Source organism: Camelus ferus, chromosome 15, assembly GCF_009834535.1.
Source record: "Camelus ferus isolate YT-003-E chromosome 15, BCGSAC_Cfer_1.0, whole genome shotgun sequence".
NCBI lineage: Eukaryota > Metazoa > Chordata > Mammalia > Artiodactyla > Camelidae > Camelus > Camelus ferus.
Genome location: NC_045710.1, coordinates 26,804,490 through 26,823,934, shown reverse-complemented (window position 1 = coordinate 26,823,934; position 19,445 = coordinate 26,804,490). Strand labels below are relative to the sequence as shown.

Sequence of the window (19,445 nt, the reverse complement as noted above, 5' to 3'; positions counted from 1 at the left end):
TGTAGTTCCTTATCTCATGTTTGGTTCCCACCGCCTCACTCCTCTGGTGGGTTTATCCTCCCACTGCACCTTCTAGGTCCCAACTTTGAAGCTCTGGCCTCTTGAAGCTTCTCAAATCACAGCTTGATTATGAGAGTCTTTGGCCAGCTTTTGGTGGATTCTCAGTCTGGGACATCTAAGCTCTAAGTTCCTTTAACAGAGAACAAAGCTTTTCATTCCTAAATCCTAGCTAACACTCAAGCCTCTGCTTAGAGCAGTGATGCTTTGATTTAGAGCCACATGAAGAGGTGAGTGACTGATGTCGTATCTGCTTCTAGGCCGGTTTTAATGGGCCTGGGGAAGGGAAGGCCAGGGCATGAGTATCTGAGGGGCCTGGTGCAAAGGGATGCCCCTGAGAGAACGGATGAAGGGCTTGAGGGGGATGGGGGAGCTTGGGAATGCTCATTTTAGAATAAGTGGCAATGAGTGGATTTTTAAATGTTGCTAACTTCACCACAGCACTGATTTGGACCCCACTGTGGGCGACCACTCCTCACACTGAACACTCTTCTCAAGAATTCTTGGTGTGACAAAAAAAAGAGAAAAAATCCAGATAACTATTCATCACTGGAGAAGGTGTGGCAAAATAGACAGTAGAAATTAGTGTATCCCTTTTTAAAAAATGCACTTTTGGCCAAGAGTCATGAAAAATGTTCGTGCCCTTTAATCAGTAATTCCCTTTCTGGGAATATGGTCTAAGGAAGAGATCCCATGTTAACTGCAAGTCCGCTCCACAGTGTGGGGTACAACTCCACTCTTCCTAGTTGTTGCTTGAGCTTCTGATGCTTTATTAGCAGGAAGTCAAGTGCTGACTTTTTTTTAAATTTTTCTTTTGGGGTAGAGGTAATTAGGTTTATTTATTTAATTATTGTTGTTTTTTTAACGGAAGTACTGGAGATTGAACTCAGGACCTCGTGCATGCTAAGCATGAGCTCTACCATTGGAGCTACACCTGTCCCCAAGTGTTGACTTTTTGAGGCTCCTCCTACCCCCTCAACCTTTATTGATCAAGAATACTGAAAGCTTATTTGGTCCCAAGAGGGACAGAGAAGAAGAAAATTGGACTAGTCCACAGCAGATCGTCCAGTGCCAGTTACTGTTGCTTCCGTCACTACCATCTGCCTCGCTACTGGAAACAGACAAGGACATCTATGTCCAGTGTTGCACTGGAGTCCCTGTAGGCACAGCCCACAGAGGTTCTTTGAAGCATGACAATCCCATGACTCAGGGCTGAGCTTATTAACAGTCTCCATGGTTTGGCTCTCAAGGTTCCAGCTCGGAGGCCCCCATTGCCACATTCAGTAATCCTTCCCAGAACACGGCACTGTGCCAGGGTGGCTGGGTCTGGAGGAGCTTCTAGCCTCAGCTGCACGCTGAGTCCAAGCAGCACCATGTTCCATCTGAATTGCTAGCCAGATTCTGTCTTTCCTCACAGCCTGTTTGCCTCTGGGGTCTCATTACCTTTCTTGGCCATAGGACCTTGGGGGCTTACACCAGTTTGCCCCTCTAAGCTTCTCTAATTTGGATTGTGGGGAGTAGGTTTTAGATATTCGTTTCTTCCCTTGTTACAGGCCCTTGCTCTTCAGACAAATTAACTGCCCCCTCTTCAATGATCAGCTTTGTGCTACGATAGCTCTCAGAGAGTAACAGTTTTTAAACGAGTTCTGTGATACCTGGACACCAGAATAATGGGTACCTATTTCGCCATGATTGCACAACTAAGGCAAGCACTCAGGGATCTTTTATTGAACAAGAAATGTCAGCTTCTCTATTTTAAAAATAAAAACAGAACACATATGTGCGTGCGGATATTCATTGCATAATTGTTTATAGTAGTCAAATATGAGAAGAATCTGAAGATGCAACGTGAGGCAGTGTGTAAAGTAAATGAGGATGTGTCTACTCAGTAAGACAAGGTGCAGCTATGAAAACAGCAATTACGAAGATTATGAGACAATACGAGTGGTTTCACTCCTATTTTCCAAACTTTCTTTTAATTTGTCAAGTTAGAAGGAATGACAGACCCTTCTAATTAACTGTTGACACATAGTTGTTGCCAGCAGGATTTGCCAATGATTCATTTGGGAAAGTTAGGGACACAGGACATAAAGATGACTTCTAAATGTTTGCTTTCAACAACAGGGTGAATATGGGTGCTGTTTATTGAGATGGCGGAGTTGGAGATTGGGAAACCAAGAGCTTTGTTTGTTGATACTAAATTTGAGATGGTTCTTAGACGTCCCTGTGGTGATACAGAGCAGGCCGTGGCTTATAAGGACTTGAGCTCAGGGGAGAGGTCAGCAATATCAAGACTAGAAATTTTAAATTCGAGAGTCATCAGTAGGTAGGTGGTAATTAAAAACAAGAGATTAGGGATAGGGGATAGATAGATGATAGTGTAAGAATATCTAAGACAGACCCTCCAGTCATTGCAACATTTAGAGGCCAGGCAGAGAAGGGAAAACCAGCACAAAAGCCCTGAAGCAGTGCAACCAGTTAGGCAGGAAGAGAAGGAAGTGGCATCTTGGAGACCAGGGGAGAAGAGGATTTGAAGAAGGAGGGGGTCCACTAGTGTCAAAAGTTATTGGGAAGTTGAGTAAGATGAAGATGCAGAATACTCCTGGAATGGCAAAGGAGGTCGTTCGTGACCTGGAAATGAGCAGATTCAATGGCATGGAGAGGAAGAAGGCCTGACTGGAGTTGGTTGAGCTAAGCCTGGGAGAGGAGGAAGTGGAGAAGTGACAATAGACAATTTTTCAGGAAGTTGTGCATTTAAAAGAACCAAGAAGTGGATTGTGCCTGGAGGGCGATATGAGATCAAGGGATTTCTTTTTTTTTTTTTTAAGGAAACACTAGAACATGTCTGACTGTCCATGGAAATGATCCAGGAGGGAGGGAGAAATTGGTCATGGAGGGGAGGGAGAGGTTAACTGCAGGAGGGAAGTCCTAGGGAAGGATGAGAGGATGATATCCAGAGCAGAAGTATAGAGACTGGCCCTTAATGAAGTGGGCGTGCACACAGAGTCCTTGGCCTAGTACCTGGCACACATAGCAGGGGCTCAGTAGGTACTTGGCCCTTATTACAAGTGTCTGTCTCCTCAAATAACCAAGAGGAACAACAGTTGGCTGGTCCAACTCGTTACTCAAAAGTGAGGGTGCAAATAATTACATCATAAGTCGATACAGCCTGGCCAAAGAGGAAAAGGATGAAAAGACAGAGTGGTCCATTCTTCTCTTCTACAGCCTTGCTCAGACAGGCGGGCTCCCACGGGAGGACTGTTAATGTATGCTTGCAAAATGGAAAGATCCTAGTAACTGAAGTAACTGATGAATAACTGATATGACTGTCTTTTAATTGAGTCTATCTTTTTCTTTTTTACTGGATGGTGTTTGCCTAAGTAATAACGCTCTTCAGAGTTCCTGGGGGTGGCAGCCAGAGCAACAGGGAATGTGGAGAAGACCACAGTTTCAAAAACCTCTGCTCTTGTGCAATCGAGACATAAACCACCCTAACTGCTGAGACACATGCCCGGGAGCAGCCATTTTACTGGCTCCTGCAGAGAAAACCTCCTAGCCAACTTGTGTAGCTACTCCAAGGGACCCCAAGTTATAGCTGTTGTTCCAGAAAGTACCGTATTTAAGCCAGGAATTCAGAGCTTTATCTACACAGAATGTTGTTTTTAATCATTTGGCCTCACTATTGAAACAGAGTGAGTTGATATTTCTTACCAACTAGCTGGTGGAAAAACGGTCCATGTCCTCCAAAGCACTGTTAAAAAGGGAAGACTTTCTACAAAAGAGCAGAGCTCTCTGGTCACTTTCCCACTCAAGAAAAATTTAAAGCAAAAGGGTATTAGGCCGGATTCATTAGAAACTAGCTCCAACAGATTTAAGCAATAATTTAAGAAAAATAATTTATTAAAAGAATAGTGGAAATTACCCTGGTGTCCATTTAAATAGAATAGATAGATGAATTGTGATATAGTCGTACAATGAAATGTACAATGAAAAAAGAACAGATTATCAGAACATGCAACAGTATGACTGTATCTCACAGACACAGCATTGAGTAAAACAAGGCAGCCATTAGGTACTGAGTATATACTGTATATTTCATTTATATAAAGTCCATAAACAGGCAAAATAAATCTATGGTGTTAGTGTCACGGTAGAGATTAATTCTTGGTGGTAATATAACCAAACAGGACCCTGTGAGGCCTTCCTGCGACAGACACCCACCCCAACCTCCCAGTGTCCTCTGCCTGCCTCTTGTTTGTAGAAAAACTTCAGCCTCCTAGGCCTTCCCTGATTCCTAAGAGCAAATTTAATCAGAGAAATGAGAAAATGCAGAAACAAAGGAAAACAAACAGGACAAAATAACAATAGTTTAGGCATTAAACAAAGTCAGGGACCTTTAGTTCCTCCTCAAGAGCTATAGGTAATATTCTGAGCCATATCCTTGAGCTGTTTTGTTGATACTGAAGCCCCCACCAGGTGGGAGAAGTTAACTGAATGCTGACCACCAGCTCATATACCCAAAACCAGCTGGAACCAGAAGGTTGGGTGATGTTGACTCCGGCTCACCTCACCACAACCAACCAGAAGAATATCCATGAACTCATCATGCTCACCACAACCCTCTCCCTCACCCTGTCTTTAAAAACCTTTCTCTGAAAGCCATCAGGAAGTTTGGGTCTTTTGAGCATTAGCCACCTGGTCTCCTTGCTTGGTGCCCTGCAGTTAACGCTGCACTTTTCTTCACCACAACCCAATGTCTTAGGTTTTTTTTTTTTTTTTTTTTTCCTCTAACTGGGAAAATAACTATTTTGTTTGGGGCAGTGGGCAGGGGTCCAGTCTCAAAACTTCTGCAATTGCTTCTTGGTCCTGGCAGCCTTGGTGACCTTGAATATGTTGATGCACACAGTCTTGCTCAGGGGCTGGCACTCACCCACTGGAACAATCTGGACATCCCTGAAGCAGGGGGAAGAGGTACAGACAGGTTCGTTTGGTGCTTTTCGAAGCAATTGTACTTTCAGATGTAGTGAAGTTAGTCTCCATGGATGACAACTGTCCTCTGCATCTTTATCTTGGTCTGACCTCGGATGGAGATGTTACCAGTAAAAGGGCATTACTTGTCAATGTAGTAATGGCCTCGTTGGGTGTCTTGAAGCCCAGATCGATGTTCCTGCAGTATTGTGGGAAGTTCTCTTTGCTGGTTTCTCCAAGCAGGATCTGTTTCTTATTTTGAAAGATGGTCAGCCACTTTTGGTAGGCATGCTCAGTCTGAATGTCTGCCATCTTCCCGGGTGCCTGAGAAAAGGAAAGTCACGGTGGCATCCAAGTTTGCTTCTTCTAGATTGGCTTTACTGTGTGGGCAAGTGGACCCTAGTTTGGTTTGGTAACAGTAGAGGGGCTGAACAGGGACATGAGGAGGGATTCAGAGTGCTGGTTACACAGATGTGCTCAGTTTGAAAAATTCATCGAGCTGTACACTCTTGATATGTACTCTTTTATCTCTGTCTTCATGAAAGTCACACAAGAAGAAATCAAAAGAAGGGGTATAAGCAGGTTAAAATATCACTAGTAAATGCTGGAGATGCAGGTCTGGGTCTGTAGGTCCAAACATACTTCCTAAAGGCATGGAACTTAAAGGAATACATCTCTGCTGCTGCAACTGAACACTAGATGCTTTGCTTGCTCTGAGGACCCTGTCTGAGGGACACGCACTATCACTGCCTGACATTTGGTTACATACGCAGTTGTCTATTTTCTGTCTCCCCAACTAGAATGTGACTCACTGCTGGCACATAGTAGGTACTCAGCAAATATTCATTGAATGCAGTTGTCTTGTTGATAACTGAGCAGAACTCCCCTTCTCATGGATGCCTTTTTTCTTTAGATACGTTAATCTCATCAATCACGGTCCAGTCAAATCTTGCTGTCCCAGGGACACATTTGCTCTTTAAAGTGGTTTCTCATATTTCTTCTCTGATTCATCAGCATTGAGTTGGAAGCTTTAGTCTCATCAGGCAATCTTATTTCTCGTCATTCCAAGTTCATAGGAGGGAAGTCATCCCACCGTGACCCCTGCATGCTCCTAGCAGAAACATGCAATATCCTTCTGAACATGCAATTTCACCCCAAAATTGCTGAGGCAAGTTGTGTGGAGGATGGAGGAGAAGCTTACCATCAACAGGAGAGTGATGAGGCAGATTCCTTGGCCAACATGGGATTGCACAAACTCCTTCTGTGTTTATTGCTTCACTTTTACCCCACTGACACAAGGTCATTCATTTGTCAGGTCTGCTGGGGAATTCACCAGTGGAATCTTGCCCTTCCACTGCACTTCCTGTTGTTTAGGATGTTTTAGGGAAGAACTGACTCCTTAGATGAAGAATCTCGGGATACAGTGCATATCCTACCAGCTCTAAGCCTGTCTTGCCCTCCAAAACAAGGCATAAGTGCTCCCTGACCTGTGTTAACCCCTCCAAGCCTGCCCTGCACAGCAATGCACGCTGGCTCCCTGGAACACTGACCAGGACTTTAGGTCTGAAGACAGACGCCCTTGTCTTACCCTGATGGAAGGCAGAGAGTGGACTGCCCCTTACAATTTTACTAAGAATCCTCATACTTCTACTAAAGCTGCCTCCGTTCTTCCCAACAATAGAAGGCTGGAGAATTATTCTACATGACCATTTTGTCAAATTTTGTCCTACACTTCTCTATTTCATTCCTGAATGGGGGCAGATAGTTTGGGACGGGATGCCTGACAAAACTCAGAAGGCATCTCTGTTCTCAGTTGAGATAGCAGAGAAACGAAAAGCAAAACAAAACGCTGGGATGATTTCCTTCCCCATCCTCCTTTACCTGTTTACCTTGCCACTGCTTGCTCATGGTGTCTCAATTTCTTCCTAACTCCATCTCCCTTTAGCAACCAAACCATGTTTCTAAGTGCCCAATAAGCATTTTCAGTGGAATTTACTAATGGCATTCCAAACTCAACATGGCTAAAAGCAAATTAATAATCTTTTATCCCATAGCAGGTTCTTCTTCTGGTTTCTTTACTTAGGTTAGTGACAGTATCACCTTCCCATTTACCCAGGCTGCCAGTCAAGGACTTCCATGGGCAGTTGTTTACTAAGTCTTGCCAATCCTGCTTCTCAAGAGTTTGAGCCCTTTTTTCGGTTACTATCACCATCTTCTTCATTCGGATCCTCATCACCTCCTACCCGTTCCAGCCTCCTTAAAAAACAGTCACACAGAGCGATTAAAAGTAGGTAAGAATACTGCCTCTACTCCTTATTAACTGCATGGCTCAGGCAAGTTGCTTAGACACTCTAAGCCTCATTTTCTGCATCTACAAAGTGGGATAATAATACCTCTTGCTATGAGTACTCAATCAGAGTATACGTATATTAAGTGGCACCAGCAAAGTACTCAGTAACAGTAGTAATTATTACCATCTGTCCTCTCATTACTCCAATTCATTTTACTCACCACTGCTAGATTTACCCTCAACAAAGCAGCTCCAATCATATTTTAAAAACTCTCAATGGCCACTCTCAGTATCTACCTAACACCTAACATTCCCATCCTGGCATTCCAGATTTTCCATAAAGTACTTGTCCCATTATAACAGAGAAGAGCAAACCGGATTCCACATTGAATCTATTCCTTTAGCTCTCACCTTTGTGCACTGTTGCCTGTGCTGAGTCATGCTGGCGCTGCACCTTTTGTGAAAGAATGTTGCCTACAGCCTGAAATATACAGGATGGCCCATTCTCAAGGCTCTGACCTTTAAAGGTATAACGCATTTCCATTCATACAGAGATAGAAAGTTGCAGAACAGAAAATAACAATTGTCTTGTTGGAGGTTTATAGGAACATTGGGACCAGACCTATGTGGACAGCTGTAAGTACAAAGAAGTTTGTTCCTGAAAGAAGAAGTTTGAAACAGCCAGCCACACCCCTTCCCCTGAATTCTAACTCAGGTAAGATGGACCTTAGGGACACTAGCCCACCATCTTCTCAGTCGACTGGTTTTCTTAATAAAGTCACTGTTCCTTGCCCCAACAACTCATCTTTTGATTTATTGGCCTGTTGTACAGTGAGCAGTATGAGCTTGGACTTGGCAACACCATCTTCTGACCTCTACTCCCTTCTATTTGCCTTGTGTTCCAGTCAATGAACCTCCTCCCCCATCCTGCACCACCTCTATATTATAGCCTGTGTGCATTTGCTTGTGCTGAATCTGCTGTTTGATTCTTTCCCTATCCTTTAAGGTCTAACCCCAAATAGCTTCTTTCTTATGTTTCAGTGTCTTTTTCTCTCCTTTTAAAGTCTCGGCATATAATCACACCTTTCTACAGGATGGCCCACTTTCTTCCTGGTCCTGTAGTTGTCTGTGTGTTCATCTTAACCTCTCCAGCTGCAGGAACCTCCATTTCCCCATCCTCAAATCTCTATAGGTCAGGGTGAAAACTGGAACGTTCAAGCATTCGTTTTCCCCTTCTGCCAACAAGATGCAAAAGAACCAGTTTGAACAAATTCTCCACTACATCAGTTGGCTAGATCAATGTTTGATGGATAAAGTCTTGCTCAAATAAGAGTCAAAGCTGGAAAAATAATTGTGATTATGAGAAAGGGAAAACGTCTGATTGTTCTAGCTTATGCGATGTTCTGCTCACCCCCATCCCTTTCCCTGTTATTCCCTTGCTTTTCAGCTCTCTGCTTTAGTGATTAGGAATGCAAGATTCCATGCAGGATGGGGTAAGTCAATTCCAATTTCTTGAATGTTTTTCAAATGAAATTTGTGCTTTTAGCAACAACTGGCTGTAAATGTCAGTTTTCTTTAAACTCTATTAGAACTCTCAGAAAGTTTTTTGTTTTTCCCATGGCTGCTGCTTTTAGAATCCATATTAGTTTCTTAAAATCCCTTAAATTTAAAATAAAATCCTTAAAATTATAAGTAGCAATATTTTCTTCCAGACACTGGCCACAGACCGGAGGGTGTGGGAGGAAAACTATGAATCCTGCCAGAAAGCAATGCTTTAAAAACATGAGGTTAAATTCCATTTTGAAAAGCTTTAACACGACTTCTCTTCCCCCAGAGTCATACCTCACTTCATATTACTTTTTACTTCAGTGTTTTTTTTTTAAAAAAAATCTATTTGTTTAAAAAAATTTAAATAAAGATATCAAGAGGATATTGGTCAGTTTTAAGAGAGATATAAATTTAGGAAATATCTTATGAAAGAGGCTAGGCCATTCAGGCTTAAAAGAATTATAAAAGCTTAAAATGTTTGTGTGTACAATCCTGCTTTTGTAATTTTAATATTTTGTATTGAAATACACCACACACTTCACTGTTTGACCCATGATTCCATGAACGGCACTCAAATATGTCAAGCTTGCTTGAGGGACTTACCTGTCTATAAAATACTTCTTTTATTATTGTTTTTAAAAATACATTTCTCTGATTTGTTTTTGCCTTTGCTTATGATGTTCTCAGTATATTTGGACTTGCTTTCCTCTTTCTCTTTTCTAAAAATTTTTTCTTAGGAAAAATGTCAAGCACACATAAAAGTAGCAATAATGGAATAACAAACTTCAAATATCAATCACTCAAATTCTAGAATTATTAGTATTTTCCCACTTTTGCTTCATCCATATTTTTTATTTTCTTCTCTTTCTTTTGGCTGAAGTATGTTAAAGCAAATCCCAAGATCATGTCATCTTACCCTTATGTATTTAAGTGTACATTGCTAAAATATGGGTGTTTTTCTTATATAACCACCATACCATGATTACATTTATCAAAACCAATAATACTTTATTGGTAATGTCTCATACGCAGTCCAGAATAAAATTTCCCTTATTGTTTTAGAAGTGTTGCATTATAGCTGGTTTACTCAAACCAGGATCTAAGCAAAATTCATGTGTTTTATTGAGCTGTTCGGGGCTGGAGAAGAGTTTTAGGGTTTGGTATAGGAGAGCATCTGAAGCAGATGAAGGGCGGGAAAGAACTGTGAGCTGGAGGAAAGGCTTTTGAATAATGATATTAAAGAGGCACAAGAAAAGACTGAAACTGCTTAGCTGCTAGATAGAACTTCTTTAAATGTAACTCCCTGTGTGAACTAAAATTTGAGGGAATCCAGGATTCGTTCTGTTCTTGGACATGAGTTCCAGAAGAAATATTCTAACTCTTTCATCCCTTCTTACTTCAGTAAATATCATAGAATACCCTTCCTAGACGGGAAAAGAAAATTAAGAGACTTCCAGAGTAGGCATTGCTATCGCTTTTGCTGGAGTCCATTACAAAATTTGCTGTTCCTATTTTCAGAGATGTATTATATGTAACCTCAATCTCTTTATGTACAACTTCAATCTCAGTAAAATAGATACTGTATTTTATGGTTCTGAACTTGTTCTGTGCTAATGTGAATGGCTCCTGAATCTGCTAATCATATCAGGAGATATATAAGCACCTCTAGTGTTAATAATTTAGCCTATAAAAATCAATTCTAATGCAACCTGGAAGTATCGTGCAACATACCCGTTCATTAACATTTCACCATCTGTGGAAAAATGGGTCTAATTCAAAGGGTTCACTTCAAATATATTTTCTTTGGCTCTGGAGACAAAAGTAATTGGCAATAAACAGTGGTAGGGGCAACTTCTGTCAATGCACAGTGGAGCCAGGGAAGAACTCTCAACTCCCTCCTACAGCTCTTCCCAGCAGACTTCAAACACATTTTTTTTTTCATTCAGTAGGGAGCCCTCCAGGCTTCTAATCACCAACCCAGCAGGATCCCAAGTTGCTGGGAATTTCATAAAGCAAAAATTCCCCAGGGAGTTTCAACAGAGGTGCTCAGGAAGCCAAAACCCCATTAGCTCTTTGGCCCAACTCAAAAGCCCAGCTGCAGGATAGTCTCCCACACTCCAGGCTCCCAGTCACTCTAGTTCAGCAGCCGTATTGTTCCCCTCAGTGTCAACTGCTGTCCATTGCAGGGTGAGTCTTGAAAGTGAGAGTGGTCTAGATGGGGGCAGGGTTGGGGAGAAAAGCCCATCACACCCATTGTCATCATGCCATGCATGTCTATAGTACTCTATGGTTGCAGATTATGTTCATGAACATGGTACTCTTGATCCTCATAGTGACCCTGTAAGGTAGAGAATGTAAGAATCTTTAACTTGGTTTTATACATAACGAGACAGAGCTCACTGAGGTTAAGGGCCTTGTCCAATAGCCTACACTTGGCAGAGCTGGAACAAAAGTGTTGGTCTGTGGCCTCCACTGCAGTGCCTTGTCCTCCTTCCCATGAGGCCTCTGTATAGGCTTGGCCCAGTCTTTGACTGAGCTTCCTAACTGGTGGACCTAGCTTACTTGGGTGAAAGGGAGGTCTTCCTCAGTCTTTGGGAACGAGGTGGATCTGGGGTGACACAGGTCAGCAACCTCTGCCTCAGATGACCTAGTCCTTTTACCTTCATGCCATACAATTGTGGTCATTTCCTCTGTGTGCAATGACATGAAAAACGCTGGGAACTATTATCTTAAAGGAAAATTTAAATGTTCCTTCTTTCTGCTAAACTTAATATCTGAAAGCCAATTTGTCTCCCTGGCCTTGAAGAGTCGAGTCCATCAATTATAAGTAGAAAATAAAATTTAATGTATTATTTATCAGTGAGTTTTTAAAATCTACAATATTTTCCCCAGTGAGCCTCTTGGAACATGCATTGTGGGTTGAAGTGCTATTTGAATGCTTCTTTTTAAAAACTTTATGGTCAGTTGTCATGGAACAACTTCTTGTTCCTTTTCTCTCTCTCCTTCAATGGGATAATTAGTCTCCAGCTCCCTTACCCTTTGGTACGTTTAGGCCAGGTTCCCTGACCTACCCTTTACTTCATGGTATTTAGTTCTGAAACAAAACAAGTCAGTCCCATTGCATGGAGTAATTTCTTTGTTTATACTTCAAATTGGATTAGCTCATGTCATTACTTTCACTTGGGCTATTACGAAAACTTTTCTTTTCTCTGTGTGTTTTGTTTTTATTAGGTTTTTCAATTCTGCTAACTCTTGATTTGGGTCCAAAAGCCAATTAACGGAAACATGGCCTCAGGCAAAATTAAGATGTTTATTTTTGATACCTATCAATTCCTCCTAACTTCTCCTATTCCAGTCTCTTCCCTTAATCATTCTAGCGTATCTCAGGAGCCTCTGCCCAAAGCCTTATACATTCTCTATCTTCTTACAGTTAACTCTCATATTGAGAAGGTCAGTTCACACTGAGATATAAGAATATTACCTCATAACAGTGCTCAGTTTACTATTTACAAAGCCATTTCTCACAGGATTCTGGGTGTATGGGTGATTACTAGTGGAGAAGTATTTTTATGTTGATCTGTCCCAGAACAGCATCTGGGCTCTCCTTTTTCATGAGGAACCATCGAATGATCCACAGGAAGAATGTTGTATTGGTTGTGAACCCATTCATTCAAGTGATAAAAATTCAACTCAAACCAGGAACCCGTAAGAGATCTGGAAGCACAAAGACACCACATTTGAAACCTAGTAAAAGAACCATGAGATTGGTTGGCAAAGACCTCTCCCACCTCAGAGAGAACTGGACCAAGGCTATCAAAAGGGATAAGGTCAACAAATGTGACGAGGGAAAGTGTGATGAAAGCACAGAAAAATGGCAAGACCATGCTCCCGTGCCACAGCAAGGCCAGCCAGTGGAGCAACAGCAGCAGCCAATGCACGAGGCACAGCAGTTAACGGGAAGTAGTTCTGGATCCAGACACACCTTGCCTCATATCTTCACACTTCCTGACTGTGTACACGTGGGCACATTTTCTCCTCTGTTAAGTGGAGGTCATGATATTATGCTTCCCTCTTTGGATTGTCGAAGACTGATATCTCAGAGGTAAAGGATTTAGCACAATTCTCAATGAATAGTAGCTGGTGGGAACTAAATGTTAATATTTTTGAAGTCACCATTTTAAGTTCTAAGATGTCATTTCAGGTGAATAATGTTTGGAATTCTGGGAAGGATTACTGGAGTGGTCCCTTTGGGGTTTGCAGTTTTAAGGCAAGTATCTACCTCCTTTTGCTTTGGGTTTAGATGCTATTGTTATATGCCAGCAGGCTGTACTGTTTCCTCTCTGTCCCCATATCTATTTGCTGACATAAATTAAAGAAGGAGAAGAGACCCTTTGGAGGAAGAAAGACTTGCAGTTCAGATTTATTAAACTATCTGAAGATCAGAACTGGACTTCAGTGAGGCTACATGGCAGGGAAGGACTGGTGATCAAGAGAGAAGGAGGGTGTGGACTAACGACTCCTAATGAACACCAGGGTCCACCAGCCCAGTGCAAATGATGTGTTTTAGAGAAAATGTGTGAGTGTGTGTGAGTGTATTTGAGTGTGTGTGTGTACTGAAAGAACCTAACACTAAGAGCTACAGCACTCCTGTCTTCCAGTCTGACTCTGAGCACCTGGGACTTAGGCTGGCACAGGAAGAACAACCTTCCCTTCCATCTCATGGAAGCAGTAATAAGATCAGGCTGAAGCTGCTGGGAATGGGGACAGACAGCCTCTGCTTCGACATGACTGTAAAACCTGTCAGAGATGAAGCAGCTCTGACTGGAATTTCATCTTGTTCTTCTGCTATTAGCAGCTGAGGCCAGATTGAACATTTCCTTTAAAAGAGGGGGCAAATTTGGCCTTCTAACCCACCCAAAGGCAAATTTGGGAGTCATTACCCAGTGACATTGAATAGATATAGGACAGAAGTCTTTTATGAGTCTCTAACTGCAGTGCTGACATATGAACAATCCTTATCAGTTATGAAACAGGCTTGAGGACCAATGACAGTAATTAACATTCCTGGTGCTGTAATGGCACCATTACTGTAAGAAATTTCAAGCACTGATACGTCTTCTAATTAGAAGAGAATGGCTTCCAGCTTTCCATTGCTTCTCTAATCCCACATGCCACATAAATGAGATACTGGAAAAGAATAAAAGTTGAAATCCCTATCCTGGAATAATATTTAGAAACCTCAGGGAAGATCAAGATAAAAAAAAAATAAGGTTGATACTGGTCCAAGAATCTTCCTCTTGGAAATATATAACAATAGGTCTGGAGGTTTCTCCATTGCCCTTTAACTACTCCCAGAGCGCCAGATAAGCAATGGCCAGGAATTAAGTGGCAAAGAGAACCAGGTTGGATCTTGCCCGTTAGTTCTTATCCAGTCTCACCCTAACCCTCAACCTCACAAGCTCTTTTGAACTAGGAGGTTGAAGGAGAAATAAAGAAGTTGTGGTATATTTATATAATGAAATACTACTCAGCCATAGAAAATAATAAAATAATGCCATTTGCAGCAATATGGATAGACTTGGAGATCGTCATTCTAAGTGAAGTAAGCCAGAAAGAGTAAGAAAAATGCCATATAATACCACTCATATGTGGAATCTTAAAAAAGAAAAAAGAAGACACTAATGAACTCATCTACAAAACAGAAACAGACTTAAAGACATAGTAAACAATCTTATGGTTACTGGGGCAAATGGGGCAGGAAGGGATAAATTTGGGAGTTTGAGATTCACAATTAACTACTATATATAAAAATAGATTAAAAACAAATTTCTTCTGTATAACACAGGGAATTACATTCAATATCATAATAACCTTTAATGAAAAAGAATATGAAAACAAATATATGTATATGAATACAAATATATGTATATGAAAACAAATATATATGTGTGTGTGTGTGTGTGTGTGTGTGTGTGTATATGACTGGGACATTATGCTGTACACCAGAAATTGACACATAACTGAGCATACTTCAATTAAAAAGAGAAATAAATTATGGGAGAAGGCAGGTAAATATTCTGAATCACTAGTTCTTTTTTTTTTTTTTTTTTTTTTTTTACTTTTTTTGTGGGGGGCAGGTAATTAGAGTTTATTTTTTGAGGAGGTACTGGGGATTGAACCCAGGACCTCATGCATGTTAAACATGCACTCTACCACTTGAGCTATATCCTCCCCACTGAATGACTGGTTCTTTTTTTTTTTTTAATTTTTTATTGATTTATAATCATTTTACAATGTTGTGTCAAATTCCAGTGTAGAGCACAATTTTTCAGTTATACATGAACATATATATATTCATTGTCACATTTTTTTTCTCTGTCAGCTACCATAAGATCTTGTGTATATTTCCCTGTGCTATACAGTATAGTCTTGTTTACCTATTCTACAATTTTGAAATCCCATCTATCCCTTCCCACTCTCCACCCCCTTGGCAACCACAAGTTTGTATTCTTTGTCTATGAGTTTATTTCTGCTTTGTATTTATGCTTTGTTTCTGTTGTTTTTGTTTTTTGTTTTTAGATTCCACATATGAGCAATCTCATATGGTACTTTTCTTTCTCTTTCTGGCTTACTTCACTTAGAATGACATTCTCCAGATGCATCCATGTTGCTGCAAATGGTGTTATGTTGTCAGTTTTTATGGCTGAGTAGTATTCCATTGTATAAATATACCATATCTTCTTTATCCAGTCATCTGTTGATGGACATTTAGGCTGGTTCCATGTCTTGGCTATTGTAAATAGTGCTGCTATGAAAATTGGGGTTCAGGTGTCATCCTGAAGTAGGGTTCCTTCTGGATATATGCCCAGGAGCGGGATTCCTGGGTCATACGGTAAGTCAATTCCTAGTCTTTTGAGGAATCTCCATACTGTTTTCCACAGTGGCTGCACAAAACTGCATTCCAACCAGCAGTGTAGGAGGGTTCCCCTTTCTCCATAGCCTCTCCAGCATTTGTCATGTGTGGATTTTTGAATTATGGCCCTGAATGACTGGTTCTTAAAATCGGTTGCACATTGGAGACATCTGGAGAGCCTTAAAAATAGTGATGCCTGAGTCCTATCCCCAGATTCTGATTCCAGTGGTAGAAGTATGGCCTGGGCATCAGGACTTTATAAAGCTCCCTTGGGAGAATACAGCCAAGGTTGAAAGCCACTATCTTTAAATAACTCAGAAAAGAGAAAGGGGAAATTAATCTGTGGTCATCTTTCACCCAGCAAGACTCCTTAATGGTAGTGTTTCTAAACCTGGGCTGAAAATCAGAATCATTTAGGCAGCTTTTAAAACATCCAGTGCCAGAACTGCACTGCAATCCAAGTAACCCAGGGTCTCTGAGAGTGGGATGTGAGCAGTGGCATTTTAAAATATTGATCCTCCTCTGAGCCAGGATCAAGAGCTACTACTAAGGCATGGATCCCAAACTTTTAGCGTACTTGGGGAATCACCTGGTAAGACTATTAAAAATATATATTCTTCGGGCACAAGGTGTTTAACCTATTTTTGTAACTACTCCAGTAACCAGCCAAGCTTTTGACTAGTTTTTAACATGTCAGGAAGGACAAGCCTTCCTTTGTTTACAGCTCTATAGCCAGTGGGTGGTGTTTTGCTGACAGTCAACTGTTCTCTGTAAGAGAGCATGCCTTTACATTTCCACGTTCTCTTCTGCAGACCCAAACTTGGGTGGGCCACCCTGGTGAAAATCTGGAATCAGGAGGGTTTCAACCATGACCAGCAGCTAATGCTGCTGTGTAATTTCAGCCAAACAGATGTTGAGAGCTAGGTGAAGTTTGAAGGGGATCACAGGGAGACAGCCAGGGGCACAGGCCGGGATGACGGGCAGTGTGGCACACAGGTGTGAGTGCTAGCTAGGAAGCAGTGCGTTGTCCCAGAGCCCCTGAATTCAACTGTCCCAGGACGAGCCCCCAGAAGCCGTTTTGGCTATCTCATCAAATGTGTCTTCTGGTAGTTTGTTCTGGCACAAGCGGTCTACTTTAAGAATCCTGAGCCTTGATTTAAAACAACAGGGGAAATAGTCAATGAATGTTTCACACCCACTTTGTGTCCACAAGAAAGTACTTTGGGCTTAAAACCACAGACCAACAGGGGATCCAATTTACCTTACACCTCATCCCCAAAGCCAACTCAGCTTAGAGGTAACAGCCTATTCCAGGTCAGGTATAGGGAGTGGGGACATTCTGCCTGGAGATTATCCCCCCAGAAAGCAGTATATTGAATTCCATATTTCTCCTCTGGTTTGTGTCATTTCCTGCCTCACTCTGAATGCTGAGGACTCGGCCCCGTCAGCCCCTCATGAGTTGTGAGACCACCTGCCTTGGCTAAAGTCACAGCTAGAGTTTCTTTTTTTTACAGTGCTCTTCAGAGACAGACCACTTAGCAAAACACAGGATGTTTTTTCAACTCCTAAGAAAGGGCCAGTGTTTGACTTGTTTCACTGCCAATAAAATGGAGTTGGAGCAGTCTTTGGCAGCTGCTTCTTGGTCCTATTAGCTTATTTTAAGATATGGCCTTCTTCATTTTCAGCCTTACTGAACCTTCATTTGTTTGACTTCCCCTCCAGAATGATTTTTCTAGCCATCCTCTGAGTAGCGTGACCAAAAGCAAAGTTGGAGTGACCCCCTCTTACCTCCCACCGCCCTGCTTCAACCTCAATTCCTGTTCTCAGTCTCTGCTCCACACACTAGATCCCTCCAGGGCTTAGTCTGCCCTTCAAATAATGAACCTCCGATATCGTGATGGGCATGTTTGTGTTGGGCCTTCCAACCCCTCGCTGGAGTTAATACAATATAAAGCATCTCTGGATTTATAGCTTGCATTTGGCTTGGTCAGTGCAATCATTCTCTGCCAAGGGCAATATCAGCAGGGGGTAGAGACCAGTAAAAGAACCAAACAAGTAGAAGCTTACTCCTTACTAAACCAGAAAGCAAACCTGCCATCTGTGTCCATGTACCCTTTTCCAGGAGGCTTGGAAGCAAATTTTCCTGACTCTAAGTTGGCAATTTCATCGGCTTGGCAGAGATTCCTGGAGCTTCCTTTGAGTAAGTAGCTCTCTGAAACCCGGCAGAAGTAGCAGTTACCCTCTGAGTTATGCATTCTCTCCGACTCTCAGTGTTTTAGGAGGAATTCGTTGTAATTAATTCCCCACCCCCTCTTCCTGCAAAACTTCACTGTGTGGCTGGCTCAGCTCCACTCACTAACACCTTCTTCATCTCAAGCTCTTTTGCCCGAAGTTCCCTTTTATCAGGAGCTGGTTCCTGGGCCAGCTGTGGTCGCTGAAGCTTTTATGGTAACTTTTCTCCCGCTCCTGAACTTTGCTTCATTTGGCCTCATTTTCTTACTACATTTTTGTCTGAGATGGAATAAGAGGACAGGGAAGGGAAAAACTATTCTTCTGAAATTGTGCCCATTCCTGAAAAATTGACCAATTAGCTGAGTTCCTTAGGCCTAAAAGCAGCTTTTATACCCAAATCATGAAAAACTTGGCAAAATGTATGACTCCAAGGGGCCTGTCTCCATTTGCCTTTTTCCTCTCGCCTGTAATAACAAAGAAAGATTCCTCCAATGGATTCTCCATCTGAACTCTTTTACATACAGCTTTTGTTCAGAGTGTGAGCGGAGGCCAAGGGGAGGTCAGAGTCACCCCCACAGTGAAACCCAAGGGGCTTCATGAAGACACTGTGTGCTTTTCTTCCTGATCAGGATCCTAGAACATCTTGCCACATAAACCAAAAGGTTCCACCGATCCTCTGTCCATCAAGCTTCTGCCATTTATCTGAGGGATAGAGACTTCCTCCTCCCAGGAAACGGCAGAAGCTTATGCAGGTGAGTTCTGGACTGTGTAAAGGTGACAAATACCTGACCTATGTTTGGATCTCTGAGCCACCAGATTCCAGTGAATCTTCTTTAGTCAGTTATTAGTGTCCGTGGCTTCCTTCTGGTAGAACTTCATGTAGGTCTCATTGTTAAAAACTACTGCAGTCTTGGGAGCATCACCACTCAGAAGTTGAGAAATATGGTCTCATTTCCCTCCCCTCTACTGTCACTCACAGCAACATGTACTCCCTTCCCCACCAGGCGTCGGCCTTCTTCCCTGATGGACAGATGGATCCACTTATCCTTGTAGCTCTGGTACCCACTGCATAGGGAGCACTGCCTTTAGCAGGTCCTCAGTAAGTGGCTCTGAATGGAATTCAGCGAGGGGCCACTTTGGTCTCTGAGCAGCCAACACGAAAAGAAATAGACATAGCATGATTTATTCTCATTCCTCATCAACTCCATTTTAGTCTTCTCAATCCCTTGCTAAACATTCTCAAGGGTCCAGGATTCCCAGATAATTTCCTTTTGGGTCTTGCTTAGGCTCAAGAATTTTCTCTCCTTCCTCACTCCACAATTCATCACCAGAAAGGTGCTTCCCACAGAGCTGATGTGTTGATGATGGTTTAATTCCATTAAAGTGGTTGCATTTTATCTGATGCCTGCACATAAAGGCAGAACTAATGGGGAGTTT

General features: G+C 42.0%; 1 long non-coding RNA gene and 1 pseudogene across 1 annotated transcript in view; both read right to left on the bottom strand.

Moving 5' to 3' along the window:
• The window catches only part of LOC116668942, a 102,611-nt gene that overhangs the window by 41,614 nt on the left and 41,552 nt on the right, over positions 1 to 19,445 (bottom strand). The window lies entirely within an intron of this gene.
• On the bottom strand, positions 4,792 to 5,378 carry LOC102510442 (annotated as a pseudogene).